We start from the raw sequence: 19,620 nt of genomic DNA, 5'->3' as shown, positions 1-19,620 counted from the left end.
CATTGAGAGCACGCTGAAAAACACTGCCATACGTCGTTGTACGCTGGCTTTAAACGTTGTACTTTTTGGTTGTCCTCAAATTTTTTCATGCTTGAAATTTCACGACGTATGCCGGCGTATGACTCACACGTTCCGCTACGCTGGCCACAAGTTGTAGGCACGGTCTGCGATCGTTGACAGACGTCAACACATGCTACTTGTAAGTTAATCATAATTTGAGACACGCCGAGGTAATGTTTAGCGTACCCGAAACTTATTTCTAACCTATGATTAACGTGTTGTTGGCACGTTACGCGATCGTTGCCACACGTCGACAGATGTTACTTTTAAGTTACTCATAGGCTGAAAGACGTCGGTATAATGGATCGTCCTTGCGTCAGCGTCCACGGCCACGGCCAGGACACTTATTTGCAGCATTCTTCAAACTTTTCTTCGGCATGACGAGGATGTTCACACTTCGATGTCTAGCTTGGCTATGATTCCAATTGTCCATCGGCAGCGTCTATTTAAAATAGTCGAGTTTGAGCGTTTTAACACGTTCAGAAGAAACGCTTCAAATTTCCAAACCCCAGCGTCAAAAAAACAACAAAAAAAACAAAGGCGAGTGACAGCAATTTAAATCGTTCATTGTAAACAATGAAACTAGCTGAGTGGTACCGTTTAAAAGTCGTTGAGTGTAAAAAAAATCCAATTCTTGAGCGCAAGCGTCTACTTTCAATAGTGGAGATGCAGCCATTTAAATCTTTGAGTGGCAGCCTATGAATAGCAAACCCCACGTCACCGGCAAAGATAAACTGCCGCACGATATGGATAAGTTAGACTATCGTTGGGCATAGTTTGTGAACGCCGGCTTCACGATAATTATTCGTTGGTATACCGTATCTATAAGTAATCAAAGCGCTCTATGCACATTATTAGTTCATTGTGCATTTGTCCAACCCGTTATGAATAGACCTTAATCGTAAAAACAAGCTATAGCTCATTGTTGAAAAAGCCCCATAAAAAATTAGCCGCGAAGAAATTCGAACAATGGTGAAAAGATGTCTCCTACCCGTGGACACACGTACGCAAGGACGATCCATCATAACCCACACCCTCCCCCTCACACTCACCTACTACTGCCAACATGAACAAACTACTACTAATACTGATACTGTTACTGCTGACATGGACATCGACTCAAAAAGGACTCGAAAACACTGTTGGGTTCCCCTTTTATGAACACCATTTTTATATACCAATTCCCAAAACCGCTGGGAACACGTCTTTATATGGCAGTTGTAAGCTAGAAACACGTTAATTTTTTTTTTTTTTTGTCGACCGGAAGACGTCATTGGAATACGTCTACATACGTCGATGTGTGTTGGGGCTACGTAAAGAATTGGTTCAAAGCACGTCAAACATAAGTTAGAAATAAGTTTCGCGTAAAAAAGACATTACCGCGACGTGTTTCGACTTATGAGTAGCTTATAAGTAGCCTTTGTGGAAGTGTGTAAGCGTCCACATATCGTGTGTAAAACTTATCCCCATCGCATGCGGAACGTGTGTCATACGCCGAGTACGTCGTAAAATTTTGAACATGTTTAAAATTTCTTGACGTACTCTACTTACTACGACGTATGATAGCGTACTTTAGCGTTCTACTCACGTATACCAAACTTACTCATACCGTATTTGACGTGCCCCAACGTTTTAGACACATTTTTCTTCGGTCGGCATACGCTGGCAAGATCGCCAAGGTGTGACCGCGATGTTTACACTTCCATTTCTACGGCGGTTACGATTCGAATCGTTGTGCATCAGCCTTTTAATAGGCTACGTCATGACATCGTCGGCGATGCGTGCAACGCGCTATGCCTAAGTTAGACTAACGTTGGGCATCGGTTGTGTAGGCCGACAACAGGTTCAGCATTCGTTGGTATAAGTTATCTATAACACAACGAAACGTTCTGTGTAGTTACCAATGCGTTATACATAAGACCAAGTCGCTATGAATACGTCCGAATCTTTAAAAAAAACATCAAAAGTTCAACGTAAGCCAGCGTTTTACATACATTTTAATACGTTGCCATCGCTGGCTAAAACGTCAAGGTGTGACCGGGCCTTAAGGCTCTAAAGCACATGCATGTTTTAATATGAAACAATAATTAATACGAAATACAAAATTGTTCTTGGACTATTTTTCCTTTGTAAAGGGGGCTGACAGGACGGCCTGGAGGTACGCACATCTGTCTCTAAGCTATCTAGCCTGGGTTTAAATCTGGACCAAGCTAAAAACTACCATCCTGTTGCTTCACAGGTAGGGTGATCAATCAATGTGTGTGCCGTCCCTCCAAAGGATGTTCAACCAATGTCCCATCTGCCGGCATTAGTTGGTGGACATTAAAGATCCCACGGCGTCCTTTGTGAAGGGTAGGCGAGTATGCGAGCCACGTCGCTATGGCCAAATTCCAAATTCCTGCCCTAACTACTGCTGGGAGAAGGATGGCAAACCACCCAGCATGACCTTCGGCCAACAAACTGCATCGGCAGAACTGACGCTCTGTAACAAAGAGTCCGATACATTAGATCGGATCGGAAAGTAGCAGCACAAGTGGCCACACATTGATAGTTTGCAAAGGCCATTTTGGAATGAAAAGGGCAACACGTGTTCGTGGTCCATTCACTTTTAACACTTTCCCAGGAGTGTACTCCTAGGGCTGGAGAGCATCAGGCTGTCAAAGTTCATCAACATCGATTTTTCACTTTTATCTCAACTGTACAATCAATATCTTTTCTTTGCAAAGGTCGATCCAATGTTTTTTTTAGAAATGGTGGGAGGGGTGCTGTGTGTCTGTGTCTGTGTCTGTGTCTGTGTCTGTGTCTGTGTCTGTGTCTGTGTCTGTGTCTGTGTCTGTGTCTGTGTCTGTGTCTGTGTCTGTGTCTGTGTCTGTGTCTGTGTCTGTGTCTGTGTCTGTGTCTGTGTCTGTGTCTGTGTCTGTGTCTGTGTCTGTGTCTGTGTCTGTGTCTGTGTCTGTGTCTGTGTCTGTGTCTGTGTCTGTGTCTGTGTCTGTGTCTGTGTCAGGAGTGATATTAGCAGCACACCTTCTTTCCCACTAAATGTTTCACTACCCCATAACCCCATAAGTCCAGCACATAGCACTGTTGATATTATATTGGAATGAAACGGGAAAGTCAACTTATCTTAGAACTGGGGTAGAGAAGGAGTTGGTTGGGGGGAAGGGTGGGCTGTACATCTGAACATACAAACTCTATTTTGCATGAATGACCGGAAGAAGACTTCATAGAGCAACCTCCATCAACAACAGCAACGGCTAACCTTCAAGATGTAAATTTGTTCATTATAATGACCGAGAGGTATAACCTGGTGTTGGCTTCGCGGTTAGGATGGTGGATTGGGATCCTAGAGTCCTGAGTTTGAGCCCCTTTGACCACTGAACTAACACCGTCATTCTTCCGAGGTTAGCGATACGAGCACCGGTATACTAGTAATAGGGGCACTGCATCAGCGGCATAGCTGCACCCCCAACCAATGATGCAACCAGCAGCCAAAAAGGCAGCACAGGATGGAAACCGAGAGGTAGAATTTGAGGGTCATCATAAATTAGGAAAGGTGTCATTTAGAGATTAGACAGCAAACACAGAGCAGAGGACTGTTTCACATTTGGTGTAAAATTCAAGAACAGTTCTGCAATTAAACAAAATTCACAAAAAAAAGGAAAATATAATCCCAGGTTTACTTCCTGCAACAACCATTTTTGGGCAACTATCATTCAGTTGTGACCTGAAGTCACATCGGCATCTTTCTGACTTTTCTTTGTAGACTTATCACGATTGTGCTCCAGGTGCTTCACGTGCACTTTTTTCATCCCTACTATCTTGGAACCTGAAGTCCGACAGGATGGTACAGAGGTCACATACTTACCTTTGAGCTCGCTCTCTAGTCTAGATTCGATTCCCGACCCAGGTACAAACTGTCCGATTGGTTATCTGCAGAGTTGCATCACAAAGTGTGGTCCCTCGGATGGATGTTAAACTGGGTGTCCCATCTGCAAGCATTAGTTAATGGACGCTGAAGATCTCACGGTGGGTTTTTTTTTGTGAAGAATAGATGTGTTATCGCCGGGACCTGAACAAATTTCAAATGCCTGCCCAAATCACCTTCAGGCGGCTTGGCGGTTCATTAAAAATATTGTGCCTAAATCTTTCCCTGACCGGCCCTCCTTGAATATTTGGGGCGTTAAAGAGGTAGTAGTAGTAGAAGAAGTGCAGTATTGAAAACAGTGCATAGCCGTAATCCATGGCGGAGAAGCTATCCCATCATAGGTTCATGCTGTCTGGGTGAAGTTTACTTTTTGCATGCGATGAGTGGGGATTCATACCAACCAGTGAGAGCGGAGCATGCATTTTCGATGATTTCGGTTTTGCTTGCATTCATTTTTTTTAAAGTTCTGCTTTTTCACACTGATTACCACTGGGGTTGCAGCTGGCATCAACAACTCAAGACATCCCACAGCACAAGCTATAATGATAAACAAAATCGTTGTGAACAGCGAATATTTGGATAGCTGGCGTTAAGATAGTACTCTATCTGTTCTTTATGCCACTTCCTCGAGGGTAAGTTTTAAACTTGCTTTAACCTGCCTTTAAAGTTTGGAAGGCATTCCCACAATGAGCAATTTAACACAACGATTCATATTTCAATGGTCACGAGTTGGAGGTTAAGTTAACACAACTTGGTGCCAATTTTACTTCCTTTATTTGATTTTGCATTGTTTGCTGTTTAATCCTTGTATAGTTGACATTTCGATTATCTGTCCATAAATATAGTCGGAATTTTTTTTAATAATAACTCTCAGTACTTACTGTAGTGTATCGGGTACTTGAATTCAGCTGACATGTATACATGGGAAAGGTTAAGCACGCCTACAAAAAAATGCTGTTTGCCAAAAACAAATTCAAATTTTATTTCAAACAAAAATTAAAGAACCCTCCATACACAGGCTGTATTTTCCATTCATCACTCGATAAAGGAGATTTTGCACACCCAGCATGTACAGCATGGCAGGGGGAACAAGTTGAACACCTGGTCGAGGTTTGGAGAAAGTAATGATATCGATGACTGCTTGCATTGGCTGACTGTGTTACTGTACCCTGTATAAGATTTAGGAAAGCCCAAAGATGGCAAATTATTGGGATGGACAATGCTGGGATGTGCTACAGTGAAATTGGACATCAACTTGGCTTCCATTGGATCGTTATCAGCATATTGGCCCAGACGATCAACAAACCGATGATGTTAAAGACAGACCTCAATCTGGATGACCCAGGGTGACCTCTAATAGAGGAAATGCAGCTTTGATCTGGGTTGTCAGATGTATTCCTTTTGCCACAAACACAAAGGTTATCCATGACAATTGTCTGGAAGTGGCTTTGTGCTGCAGGGTACAAAGCCAGGAGACCAATAAGATGCCATCTTCTCACCCCAGCTGGAATCTTACATCTTGGAGGAAGATGCATTGGTCTGATGAGAACCGATTTCCCCTGCACACGACTGATGGTAGAATTTGGGTTTGATGTCAACTGACCGGAGCCGAAACACCAAAGAAATTTGTCTCGTCAATCCCATTTGGTGGTGGATCCGTTATGATATTGGGCTACCTGCTGCGATTGTGAACTTGACCTTGTCACTGAATACTGTACAGGGTAACCTACCAGCTGAAAAATACCACTGGAACATTTTAGATTGGGTTGCGATTTCCCATTTTATCAACCAGCACTTCTCACAAGACCTGCATTAATGGATGACAATGCCAGGCCTGACCGTTCTCGTGCAGTTACTGACTTAATTTGAACCTAGGCCATCACAACATTGCCCTGATTTAAATCCAATTCTGTTTTTTTTTTTTGTATACCTTGTTGAGACTCGTATGAGAGCTAACACAACGCACAGCAAGGGGGGCATGAGACAAGAGGGGTGGGAGTGGGAAGGACAAAAGTGGGGAACAGAGACGTTAGGAGATCTGTGGAAGGGAGAGGGATTGGACGGGGAACACGGGGTATATAAGATGGACATTACAGGGATTTTCAGGAAGGAAAGCAGGGAATTTGAAGAAGGTGGGTTTGGGGTGGATTCACGGGGGTAGAAAAGATCGAGGATTTGGATGGGGGATAAGAGGTGGTGGTGAACAGCTATTTTGAAGCCCTGGAGGGAAGAATGGGAAAGAATAGAGTGAGGGAGTTTATTCCAAAGGTGGGAAAAAAGGAATGAAAGAGTGAAGGCGGGCAGTGATTCGTGATTTTGGTAGTTTTACCAGAAGGGGGTTGTTGGCGGACCTTGAGCCCCCTGCGGAAATATGATGGGGACAAATCGCAGACACAGCAGTGGGGGGGGGGGTAGGGGGGGCAAGACCGGAGAGGAGAAGGTAGAAGACAGAAAGACCACCGACCTGCCTGTGGTGAGAGAGTGAGAGGCCCAAAGACTCAGCCTCATCGTGGGAGACACCAATGATCCTAAATGCCTTTTAGAGCATGTTTGAGACATTAATTGGTGTATATTTAAGAAAAGGGACCCTACAACAAAGACTCTGACACAGATCGAGGCTGCGTTGCACAATGAATGGCAACAACTCCCTTTGAATTCTCACTGCGACTTCTTCAGGGGACGAGGAGGGCTGCAGCAGTTGTTCATGCCATTATTGATGTTTTGAGACATTTGTTTTGTTGTGAGATCATTGGTTGTCTTCATTGACTGGTTTTGAGCCCAACATCACAGAATGTGTTGCCACAGCACCATTCTAAAGGTGTGTTTTTGATATGAAACAGTACCTTTACAGACACCTCATTTCATGATTTACAAAAAATAAGAAAATCCTCCGTTATTTTGGGGGTTTTTTGTATAAAAAGAAGTCAAGGCTCGTGGAGGAGTAAGAACAAAGAACGAATCAGGATGTAACAGAACAAAAAGAACAGTACAAAGAGAAGGGGGGGGGGACACTAACAATGGGGTTGAAGGATAAAATACAGGGAGACTTCGACAAATAATGGATGTGTGGAGGAAAGAGGGGTATATGAGGATGCACGAGGTGGACAAGATCGATAGAGAAGCAAACTCTCAGGAAGGAAAAACTGTAAATTTCGAAGGAGGTGGACTTGGGGATGGAGGCAGAGGGATTAACAGAAGGGGGGGGGGGCAGAAAAGATAATCGTTTTGGATTGGGGATGATCTGAGATGCAGACGAACAGCCGTCTTGAAGACCTGGAGGGAACAATGAGATTGAAGAGAATGTGGAAATAGATTCCAAAGGCAGGAAAAAAAGAGGAACTTTTTTTTTCTTCTGGATTTTGGAAGTTTCCCTATATACACCCCCCCCCCCCGCCCCCAAAAAAAGAGGAATTTAATCCCAAGATTCTGGATTTTGGAAGTTTCCCTAGAAGGGGGTTGATGGTGAACCACATGCACCCTGCAGAAACCTGGAAGGGGAGCGGGGAGGAGGAAAGAGCAGAGGGTATAACACCAGAAAGGAGGCGGTAGAAGGCAAAGAGACCACCAACCTGTCTGCGATGGGAAAACTATAAGCCCATGGACTCAGTTTCATAATGGGAGCTTCTAATGCTTGTGAAGGCCTTGGTTTCTACAGCATCAAGCTGAGCAAGGTGTGAGGTGGGGGAGCGAGCCCAGAGGGGAGAGTTGTATTCCATCAAGCTGTGGATGAAAGCCTTTATGACGTTGCTAAAAACACTAAGTTTCCTGTTTGGAATGACTTTCAATTTTGTTTCACTGCCAGGCAGGCAGACAGAGTAAAAAATATTCTCTCCTCCATGTGCATGTGTGATCGGGATGAATTCAGAGCAAAAATACACTCAACTACAGGTTCGTTTTCCGATTTGTGCTGAAAATACTGTATAATATTCAATTGAAATTAAGTTGTTCCTTCATCATAAGCTGACTTTTGTAGACAGACAGACAAAGTCAACAATTGCTTCACCCCACTCTCACTTGAAGTGTGCATGGGGGGGGGGGGTAAATATAATGGAAAAAGATGACAGATTATGTGGAGCAACCTTGAACGGAACCTTTTGATTTTCATTTCTCCGAAGTTTTATAAAATGGACTTCCACTTTTTAAAATTCATTTTTAACTACATCAAACTGTCTCAAATCTACCACTCCAGTACCTCTTTCATTGCCACAATTAATCTCAGATCCTTTGTGCACACGTATGTTGACCAGGGAAGGATTTAATCCCAAGTCGGCTGGCCAAGTCCAAAATTTAATGCGGGTAAAACTTTTTGAGATATCCTGTACATAAACAGACAAACAAACAGACAAGCCGGTAGGCGGCAATGGGTCGCCAAGCATGGAAACTATAAGATATAGAGCAAAATGGATGTCACAAATCGGATAGGGAATCACCTTAAGATTATGCATATCAAATCTCATCCAGTTCCATCCACTGATAACGACTCGGTATCCATTTGAATGAAAAGTACCGAAAATGCGGCTTGAAATCGGAAATCCCCAAATTTCGAGGGGGTGCTGTGGGTGAACAAAGATCTAAATCGAAAACCCGGCACGATCGTTTGTGCACAATGTATTCCAGACGATTAGTGTGAATTTTCATGACCATCCGACCATAACCCTAGGAGGAGTAGCATTTGGCACAAAGGCACCTCCAGCTCTCGCATATTATCGATTTTTGCACTAATTGACCTTTGACCCTTGACCTAAGCGAAATCGGTCAATATGTCCTGAGGCAAAGTTGTAGTACTCATTGAGTACCATGAACCTGCAAAGTTTCATTCGTATCGATGCACTCACCTGGTCGCGAGGGGGCCTTCAATTTTCGCCAATTTTAGCGCACACCCTAATTGTAGGGGGCGCTGCAGGTAAAGTATTCCATATTTCACAAAAAACGGAATATATTTGATAGAGCCTCACCTGTAGATCATTCGTGCCAAATTTCATAACCCTACGTGGGATAATGGCTTTCGGAATTGATTTCGTGTGAACGGTACAGATTTTGAAGGTTTTTCGGTTGTTGCTAGGGAACCAAAGCGTTCCCTAGCAACAACTAGGCAACCATCACAATTTCCAAAGCACTAGGTCATAAGATGTACCTACCACCCGAGTTTGGTCAAAATCCGCCCACGTTTACTACCAATTATGCTGATGACAAACGAATAAACATCCAAACAAACAGACAGAATTACTGACAATAAGGGTCACCTATTTCGGCGACCCAACAGACAAACAGACAGAAAGGGGGTGAAAACATAACCTCCTTCACCTTCGATGGTGGAAGAAACAACATATAAGTATGAAAATATTGGATTTCTTGACAGAGTTTCCCATTGTTATTTATCGGACATAAGAGAGCAAACAACATAATGGCAAGTGCTGATGACCAAGTTAGTCCATTGAAGCGTGGACCAAAGAGACAGAGACTCGCTGGTGATTGTATCAAGTGTGTTTCAAGTCCAAAAATGCCAAAAGATAAAAAGCTTCAAACTGCAGCAACAAATGGACTAAACAGTTTGACTTCTGCAAACAAAATAAGGAAAGACAATTACATTGGCATAAGACTAACCAGTTCAGTGATTTAGATAAACTAGTATTGCAAGATAGGTGAGTAATTCTTCATCACAGTAGTTGCTTTCAGGATGTGTACAAGCAAAACAAACCTGTCATATGAAATCACCTCTAATAGTGCACATCGCTAAGGAACTGTATGGTGAACAAGCAACAACTTCAATCTACAGGCCAACAAGATCCAGCACACCAAACTTTTACTGGAAAAAGCAATGCATCGTTTGCCTGAAAAAGCTACATCGTAAGAAGACGTACACTGCACAAGATTGGGACAATGAACGAGCTGACAATCTGAAAACCGCAGCCCATGACAGAGATGATGACGATATGCTGCATACCATTACAAAGAAAGATTTGATAGCCAGAGAAACTCTACCATTCTGAATGCCTCTCTTCTTATATCAGTAAAACTAACATCAAGAGTGTGCCACAAATGTCAACAACAACGTTTGGCCAGTCACCCAATGAGAGAGCTTCTACAAGCCAATTTCACAGATAGAGAAGGGTCTTTTTTAAGAACAAGAAAGCACTTCTATTCGCTGATCTGCTCACTCAGAGAAACTTTGTTGCAGAAGAAACCAGGACCTGTCTAGTATCGTCCTTAACAGAAAGATAACACTTGTTGATGCCACTAAATCTGCTAATAACATTAAACATGAACTGAAAACTTCAAATATCTAATTGGTCTTGATAGCAACAGGTTATGAAAAACCAGTCAAATGACCAAACGATATTGCATCAGACTGCTGATTTATAAATGATTCTCTAAATGAATTATTCATCAATTATCCAACTGGAAAATCCTCGTTATCTATTTGCTGAAGACTCCACCCGCTGCCATAACATCCCTTATCCTTTCGACAGGCAGGAAGCAAGCCTCTTCCCTCTCTTCAGTCCTTGAATCACAAGCTGGTCAAACACTTAAAATATATCTTTCAATCCTGACACATCCCAAACTCTCACTTATCTCTCTCCTGAAGGACGTGTTGGGGTGTGACAAGGACGAATTGATTCGATTTTGGTGAAGATCGGAATTCGGATCTGGATAGGAGAATTACTTAATTTCATAAAGTGATTCTTCACCATTGAGAGACGGGGCCAAAAACGATGTATAACATGATATTTCGAAAATATATTGGGCCCAATATGTTCTCGTGGATCAGGCATTGTGTGTGGAGGTTTGCGCTCTTCCGAGTGCCCTTCTAGTTGGTAATGGAACATGCCCCAGCAACCTGGCTCTCGAAGAGGAATTAAACGTAGTAAATCAATCATAATGCTCCCAACAAGGATCTTTTGGACCCCAGGCCTACATTTTGATGTTATTTCTATATTCGTTTAACAATGTATTTCATGTTTTATTAGTTTGTTTCCCAAAATGTGCCAGTAATAAATATATATGATGGTTAGTGCTTCTGAGTTGGAGTCATAAAAGTCCCCTATTTGGTAGGTTGATATTAAATTTTATATTTATTTTTCTTTTTTTGTGTGTGTTTGTTGATTTTATCACTAAAACACCATATTTAGTCATTGATGTGAAACTTTGGCAGATTTAGTGAAATGTATGGTTTTGAGTTGGGGTCTGCAAAGACCCCCAGTTGGTAAGATTAGGCTGCAACATATGTTGGTAGGATTTGGCTTAAAGTCTCTGAATGTGAAGGAGGAAGTACAATGCAATGCAAGTACAATGCAAACTACAATGCAATGTGAATCATTTGAGCCTAATCTTAGAGCCTAATCATGTGGTCAAGCCGAATCTTGGAGCTCCACCAAACCATGGATGGAAAAAAAGTTGAGGAGAAAATGACACTGGTGTTCTTCCAAGTGCCAATGGTGTCTGAGCTACTGCAGAACTTGCAGTGTTATCGAACCATCAGAAATCATTATTTTGTGTCTCCCATTGTACATGCTGTTAGCATAACCAACCTTGCACAGAACTGTGTCCATATCAAGGTGAAGAGGGCTGTAGAAACAGCTACCCTCACAGTTCTTTGGATAAAGATGGTGATCATGATAATGATAATGATGACAGTTCATAGATAGATGATGATTTTTGATTGTATTATATCAGCTTTACTCAGCAAAAGAAAATTGGGAATAAATGTATAAAGTTAGAAAACGTTCATTTTTGTAAGTTGTAAGCAACCATTTAATGTCGGTTTTCTGGGAAACGGCACCACTTTTGAACTCCATATCATGCCTCACATTCATTAGATGTACGAAGATTTGCCATGGTACCATGATGTGTCTGGATCAAGTCGGTCTGATAGTTGGTATAGCTGCAGCTCTAAATGGATCAAGGATAAATCACAGGACTAAAGAGTCAAATAGCCTCCTCCTGTGTATGTTTCCTTGTCGAGTATAGATTGTTGTACATACAAAGGACATTCAAAAAGTTATACGAACAAGATACTCACAATAGTACAAAACACTTTACAAGGTATATATATATATATATATATATATATATATATATATATATATATATATATATATATATATATATATATATATATATATATATATATATATATATATATATATATATATATATATATATATATATATATATATCGAAAGAAGATTAAAATATTAACTTATTAATAATTGCATGTACTTTTTGTTGAAAATAAATACCGACATTTGTTGGACAATAGTAAATTCTGTAAATAATTTGTGTAACATATTGAACACCTGATGTGAAGTCCAAGTGGGATGTGTGGGGCATGTGCAGTTAGCATAAGCCTACTTGTGGTATTGTGGGCAGGAAATGGTATATGAATCAGTGAGAGTTTCTTTTCCATTTCTTCTGAATTTCCAGTTAAGCCCACCAACCCTCCCCCCTCCCCCCTACCAAAGCATAGGGACAGGCTTATTGCTGTTGTTGGGTTTGTTCCGACAATTAACACCCTCGATTTTTAATGGTACCACAGAGTTTATTAGACCCCCACGAGTACTAAACCAACATTTAGATGTTTTTTTTTTTCTGCACTCGCAACACTCTAAATTTCCAAACCGTATCTCGGAGCCGACAGGGACTTTCAGAATTAAATTATGTATCAATAATGTGAACAAAAAGTATGCTGGGTTGACCATATATTTTGGCCTTGACCTATTAAGGTCATGACATAATTATAGACATCTTAACATTTTCACCATAACTCAACTAAAGTTTGTCCAATGGGAACGAAATTGCCTTCTCTAGGTAGCCCAGAGCAAGGCACATGTATGCTTAATTTACATCATACCCCTCCGAGTTAAAGATCAAGGTTATGCCTGGGAGTACTAAACTACCATTTAGGTTTTCTCCATTTTTTTGCCAATGTCCGAGCTGTATCTTGGATCCAGCTGGGACTTTCTGAATGAAATGTTGCATCAATAATGGGAATAAAAAAGTATGCATGGTTGACATGTTTTTCACCTTGACCTAATTTTAAGGTCATGACCCAATTGTAGCCATTTTAACATTTTCACCAAAATTCGACCCAGGTTTGTTCGATTAGAACATAATTGCCCTCTCTAGAGAGCCGAGAGCAAGATGCATTTCAGCTTACTTTGCATCATACCCCTATGGGTTAAAGGTCAATGTCAAATGGCAGTATGAAAAAAAGATGTTTTTTTTTTTTGTCGTCGCTCAATTTTACCAATGTGGAATCTTAAATACCGCTTGGCCTTCTAAGATGTTCTTGCATCGTAATAGTGTACCTGCACTGAATTTGTGCACCTGATATTTGTTTCATGTCCTTGACCTACTTTTTTTCGGATTGTGATCAAATAAACAAACAAACACCTGCTTGATCATAACTTCAATAAATTTCCTCCGATTTTCATGATGTTGTTTTTTTTTTTTTTGGATAGATTGTAGATGGGACACATTTTCTTTAATTCCACCTATCCCTAAATGCTGAAGGTCAGGGTCATATGGTGGTCCAAAAAAAAATATGGACATCATTGCATCACAGTCCAAGGGTAAGTCGAAGGCGATCACCAAGGGTAAGCCTCCCCTGGTCGGAGGAGGTTTCCCCTTGGCGATCGCTTTGTGATTGCAGATATCGAGTTGTTTTCATTTCTATTTCTTCTGAATTTCTTCTTGTTTTTGTTTCTGTGTTCATCATCCAAAATGGTTTCAGTTTTCGTTCTGACATTTTTCATACTTACAATATTTTTGGTAGTTTCCCGTTTACCTGTTCAAAGCTTAAACACAATTGCAATGTGTGACATGAGAACATCAATAAAGATTCATTCATAAACAATGGAATACTGGACTTGTCTCCCTGCATCAAAGGATATGTTAAGCAATGTGTTTTATCAACGGAAAGCCGATAAGAGGATATTGATCACTGTGGGAATAAATGAGTCTGGAGGACTGACTCTCGAAATGTCAGCTGCACTTCGTTTCCTCCAGCAAGCGGTTAACCAACACCGACTGCAGTTGATAAACCTCATCGTTTTGTAAAGTATGTTTTGGGGGACCCTCTTTTTACAACATATGCAATAGTGGTAAATTTTTTATCACCTCTCCCCAACCCCACCCATACCCCCTTATGCTCAATACATGCTCCCTTTCTTATCCTCTCTGTACTCCTAATCAGCTTGGCATAAGAAGATGTTTATCTTTCAAGGTGGTGGAAGAGGGGAGGGCAAAGGTAACCAAATGCATCGAAGCCTAAGAAAGGTGGAGGGAAGCTCCAAAGAGACATGCACCATGACCCAAATTCGTATTTGGATAAAACAAATATTTTATACATCTGTCAAAGAGTTTGGATAGTTTGCAGCTTATATCGTGGCAGAAGTATGAACAACTACAACAGCACTTGGTAGCGCACATTCCTCCACCAAGCTGAACACTTTACGTTTTATATCCCACTGAGAGACCGGATCTGGATTCAGACCTCAACTAAAATCAAATCGGCAAGCTTGGTCTTGTCACCGAACCAACTTGTTAACCAAGTTTCATCAGAATCCGTCCATAACTTTTTTGAAATATCCTGCTATATATCGTTTTTGGCCATATCTCTCAATGGTGAAGAATCACTTGGAAATTAAAACAAATTCTCTTATCCGAATCTGGATCAATTCGTCCTTTTCACACACCCAATTTCGGCCAAATCCATCCACAACTTTTTGAAATATCCTGCCCACAGTCAGACAGACAATCGAACAAACAAACAGAGAGGGGAGAAAACATAACCTCCATTCAAGAAATATAATAATCATGTTATAATTTTTGCAAGTACTCAGACAAGAAACAAGCTCAAATGAGCTAAGATCCTCGTCCTCTTAATGATGACGTCATAAAAACGAATATGACGTCATTGTGATGTATCAGGTTTGCGATAAATTATCTGTGCTAATGCCCGGCTTGATTCCCGCAAACAAAATTCAAACAGCTTGCCTAGTTTCGGAGATAATGGAATAGGCAATTTCCATTAGCGGCGATATTATGACATCAGCTTTTTTTCTAGGAAGAATTTCCAAAATCAGAGATGGTTACTGCCTGCGCGTGGACTTTCTGCATATACATGGCAAGTCTCACGAAGATCCGATGAAAACTCTGGGTTGTGAAACAAAAAAATGTCAAAAAATAGGAATGGAGTCATAAAAATTGATATGACATCATAGTGATGTATCATATGTGCGGTAATTCATCTCTGCTAATGCCGTGTTCGATTCCCGCAAACAGAATTTAAAAAGCTTGCCTAGTTTCAGAGATAACTTTTTAGGTGATTTCCATTAGCGGAGATATTTTGACGTCACAACTTTTTTTCTCGGAGGAATTTTCAAAATCGGAGATGGTTACTGTCTGCGCAGGGAATTTTTACATATATATGCCAAGTTTCAGGACGTTTCGATGAAAACTGTAGGCTGTGAAACAAAAAAGTCCACAAGAAGAAGATGAAGAACAACAATGTGAGTAAGACTTGGAGATCCTCCACGAGGATATAAAAACTGCACTAATAAGAGTTGGCCAGATGATCAAACTATTAAAGGTGATTCAACTTATGATGAGTGGATATGGTTCACTACAAGCTTCAAATTTTATGCACAACAATGGACCGATGGTCTCCTGCTTGATGAAACAAGTAGGTCATACATGGACCAGTCTAAAAGTTTGTCTGGATACATAGCGAGAGTGTGATAGTTGGCAGGATCGAAAGACATATTCCAAGTGCTTGACTAGCTTGTGATTTTATCCAGGTCTGCAGATTCTGAAGAGGCTGCAGCCTGCCAATCAGAGGGATGTGAGATGGTACGATAGAGGGTGGAGTAGTCAGCAAAGAGATCGAGGATTTTCCAGAGAAGCTGAGACATCATTGATGAAAACCAGAAAAAGAACAGGGTCGAGAACACTGCCTTGAGGAACTCCAGCGTGGATGGGTAGAGGAGGTGAGATAATTCCATTAAGAGCCACATATTGACTGCAATAGGAGATAAGAGGAAGTTCATGAGCCATGAGTGGAGATTGCCTTGGATACCATAGGAAGAGAGTTTCGTGAGAAGTGCGGGATGTCAGACTATATTGAAAGCTTGTGATATGTCTCGGGGGATGGCTGTGATCTCATGTTTGGCATTTAGGACCTCCATCCAATGTTGGGAGAGCAGAAGTAGCATGTCCAGGGTTGAGTGACCAGGTCTAAATCCAAGTTGATGGTCAGAAATCAAGCAATTGGAGAAGAAGAAGGATTTGATGTCAGAAACAATCGTTGATTCCATGACCTTGCTGATGATTGGGAACAGGCTGACTGGTCTGTAGTTGCAGGGATCAGTTTTTGCACCTTTTTGATGAAGAGCAGTAATGTTTGCTGATTTCCAAGCAGATAGCAGATTATCTTGAGGAAATGAGAGGGTGAATAGAACAGAGAGAGTGTAAGCAAGAGCAGAGTTGCAGGTTTTTAGGATGCATGGGCTGATGCGTCTGGACTGCTTGCAGAATCAGAGTCAAGGTTTGACAGCAAGCTCTCCACCTTGTCAGGAGAAAAGGGCAGACTCCAGGAACAGCTGTGCGTGAATGGGTACGGTGGGTACAGAAAGCAATGGCTTTGGGACACCAGATTTGGAAGCAAACACGGAGTTTAGGCATTCAGCTTTTTCATGTGCAGTGTCAGTTGTGCAGCCATTTGAGATAAGGGAGGAGATGGAGGAGAAACATACACCAGAAACAGACTTAACTAGATACCACCAGGATTTGGAGGAGGGAACACGTTTGAGAGATCAGACTTGAGATGAGAAAGATGTTGTTTTCTGGCTCTCCTGAGGGTAGACACACACTTGTTACGAGCTTTGTGGAAGGAACTGAGATTGCCTTCAGTAGGATTTGCTTTCCATGAGGCAAAGGAAAGTTGTTTTAGGACAACTGCCTCACCACAAGCTTCAGTATACCATGGATGCGAGGAAGGGTAGACAACTGAAGATGAGATGGGATAGATCTGTGCATGAGAGAGAGCAAGTTTCTTTGAAAAAATTCCCAGGATGAGTTGAAGTCGGAGAAAGTAGAAATGGGCGACCAGACTACAAATTTGATGGTTGCTTGAAGACCCTGCCAGTGAGCCTGAGTGAAGTGACAGACTCATCGGCACTGAGGTGGTTCTCTCATAACAGCTCGAGAGATAACCACTTTAACAAGCTAATGGTCAGATGAACCGATTGCAGCAGAATAACAGCAGACATTTTCTGGGAAATTGGTCAAAATCAAATACAGAAGAGATGGAGTACCATTGGCTGAGATCTGGGTCGGGAAGTTGAACAATTGTTTCAGTTCTAATGAGTCGCAGAAGTCCTTTGCTGAAGTGCCATGCCAGGTGAGAGAGGTACTCACACCCATCCAACTGGCATGATGGCAATTGAAGTCACCGCATCCCAGGAAAAATTCAAGCACTCCGAATGCATCCATATTCACAATCCCATGTAAACTAGCAATAACAACCATGTAATTCTTTGGATATAATTCTAATTCTAACACATCCATATTCACCATTCCATGTAAACTTCCAATTATAAACCATACGTCCTTTTACTGGAGTTATTCTCTGCAGACTGCTGTAATTAGGACTGTATCCAACTATAGTTTTAACTCCAGTATTAAGCAGTAATTATCTACATACTTCTCTCATTTGAACTGTAAGCAACTATAGTTTTAACTCCAGTATTGAGGAGTAATTCTCTGAAGATAACTGTAATTACAACTGTAACCAACTATCGTTTTAACTCTTGTATTAAGGAGTAATTATGTGCAGAGTACCGTAATTATAACTTCAGTTACCAGCAATCCTTGCTGCAGTGCATAATCCACAACAGTGTAACCTAATGATTGCTTCAAGGTCTTAAATGCATTGTTAACCATGCCCTCACTACATTGTAAAAGCTTCTTTGTTATTTAAACGCTTGCCATTAGATTTTGATCCATATTAGATAATCACCCTTTGGCGATTGCCAACTAACTTTGAATGGGTGATCATGGCACGGTTAGCGATTCTACATGTTTCTTACTCTTAAAAACCTTTGTTAATTTGGCCATATAAGATCAGCAGGACATCATGGTGAACATGATTTTAAAAAAATAGAGGAGTTTGGTTTCACTGGACCGGATCATGCTGTTTGACTGTATAAAGTGGATCACATGGAATTCCACTTATCCGTTATCATCATCTTACAAAACTGTACATGACGAAGCACAGCAAACAACCAATGAAAATTGACGACGTCATCATCATTACATTGCCATATTTGATCTGACATTAAAACAAGTGAAATCCTTCAATACAGCACGTGTGGTGAAGCAAATGAGTTCACTAATGTTAAAAAAAACAATTAAAAAGCGTACTTAATATTTGAAATGTAAAAATCTTGTTATTATTATTATTGTGATAAGCATCTTTATATATAACAGAAGTAATGAAATCGTTCGATACAGCGTGGCAGGGCCAGGGGGCCGCAAAAGAATGAGGTAAAACCAGGACGGCCGTTCACAGTGAGATCACATTCCCACGGAAATCAAATTTTCACAAATATCGATGAAGACCCGCGGATGAAGAAAATGTCGAAAGCTGTCACGGAAGCTTTTTAACGTTGATCAAAAAAAGAAAATCGTACAAATTAAAATAAGGAGAAAAATATTATTATTAATGACGCAGTGAAGTGATTTGGGTTATGAAACAGATACCTGTGTGTTGCAAGTGGATCCGAGGAGAAGAATTCCTTCCGTTCCTCCACGTTTCAACCTATAAAAACGACGCCTCGCCTTTCCTCCTTGATCATTACCATCCGTCAGGGGTTATCGCCGCCTCTCCACTACTTTGACCAATCAAAGCTCGCTCTGATCCAGAGCTTGTCAGAATGCAGCACGAGGTACATCGTCGAACGTGATTGGTCCAATGGTATCACGTGCCGCCGAGGATTGGCGATGCAGCATGAGGTACATCACGAAAATGATTGGTCCAGTCCTATTTGCTGGAATCCTCGTGCATAACACCGCCCACACAACACACGTGGTGTCCTTTGACCAATCAGGAGCAGTGCAGTGACAGCATCGTTTCCTTCAGCTCGATTGGTCTTGTCCTGCACGTGATGTTTTCGGGGTTTTTTTTCGTTCTTGTTGAATCTGAGGAGATTATTTTTTCGTTCTTGTTGTAAGTAAATTTCAACTACTAATGCATGACGAAACACTTGGCTAATATTAAAGAGAATGATGGCATAAGAAGAACTTAGCTTTCTGCGTTCGGCGTGAAATGCCATGGTGGACGGAAATGACGTCTTTCGTTCGTTCGTTCGTTCGTTCGTGCATGAGGGGAGCGTTTCTTGGTTTTTTTCCGTCAAGCAATATATTAAATGGTTTTCACATATATAACACATTACTTTCACAAATTTCCATTGAAATACTCGGGTATTTCCGTCAATTGTCGCCATTTCCGTCGAGGTTACGCACTGCATCTACCGGACGGCCGTCATTGGCTGTCTTGAGGCACGTGGGGGGGGGGGGACACCGGACCCACCGGAGACGCCAATGACGAGACGAAATGACGCCAGGGACATTTC

At 41.5% G+C, this 19,620-nt stretch overlaps 2 protein-coding genes across 2 annotated transcripts in view; both read right to left on the bottom strand.

Annotated features, from left to right (window-relative positions):
* LOC147026747 (G protein-regulated inducer of neurite outgrowth 2-like) overlaps positions 1-19,570 on the bottom strand; it is a 137,019-nt gene extending 117,449 nt beyond the window's left edge. The window contains exon 1 of the mRNA XM_085882518.1: positions 18,749-19,570. The gene's annotated coding sequence lies outside the window, so the exon portion shown is untranslated. The remainder of the gene's footprint in view (positions 1-18,748) is intronic.
* The window catches only part of ECD (ecdysoneless cell cycle regulator), a 464,207-nt gene that overhangs the window by 278,653 nt on the left and 165,934 nt on the right, over positions 1-19,620 (bottom strand). The window lies entirely within an intron of this gene.

The sequence above is a fragment of the Eptatretus burgeri genome, chromosome 5 (genome assembly GCF_056783735.1).
Source record: "Eptatretus burgeri isolate ZD-2024b chromosome 5, Ebu_testis_v1, whole genome shotgun sequence".
Classification (NCBI taxonomy): Eukaryota; Metazoa; Chordata; class Myxini; order Myxiniformes; family Myxinidae; genus Eptatretus; species Eptatretus burgeri.
This window is presented reverse-complemented; position numbering and strand designations above follow the sequence as displayed.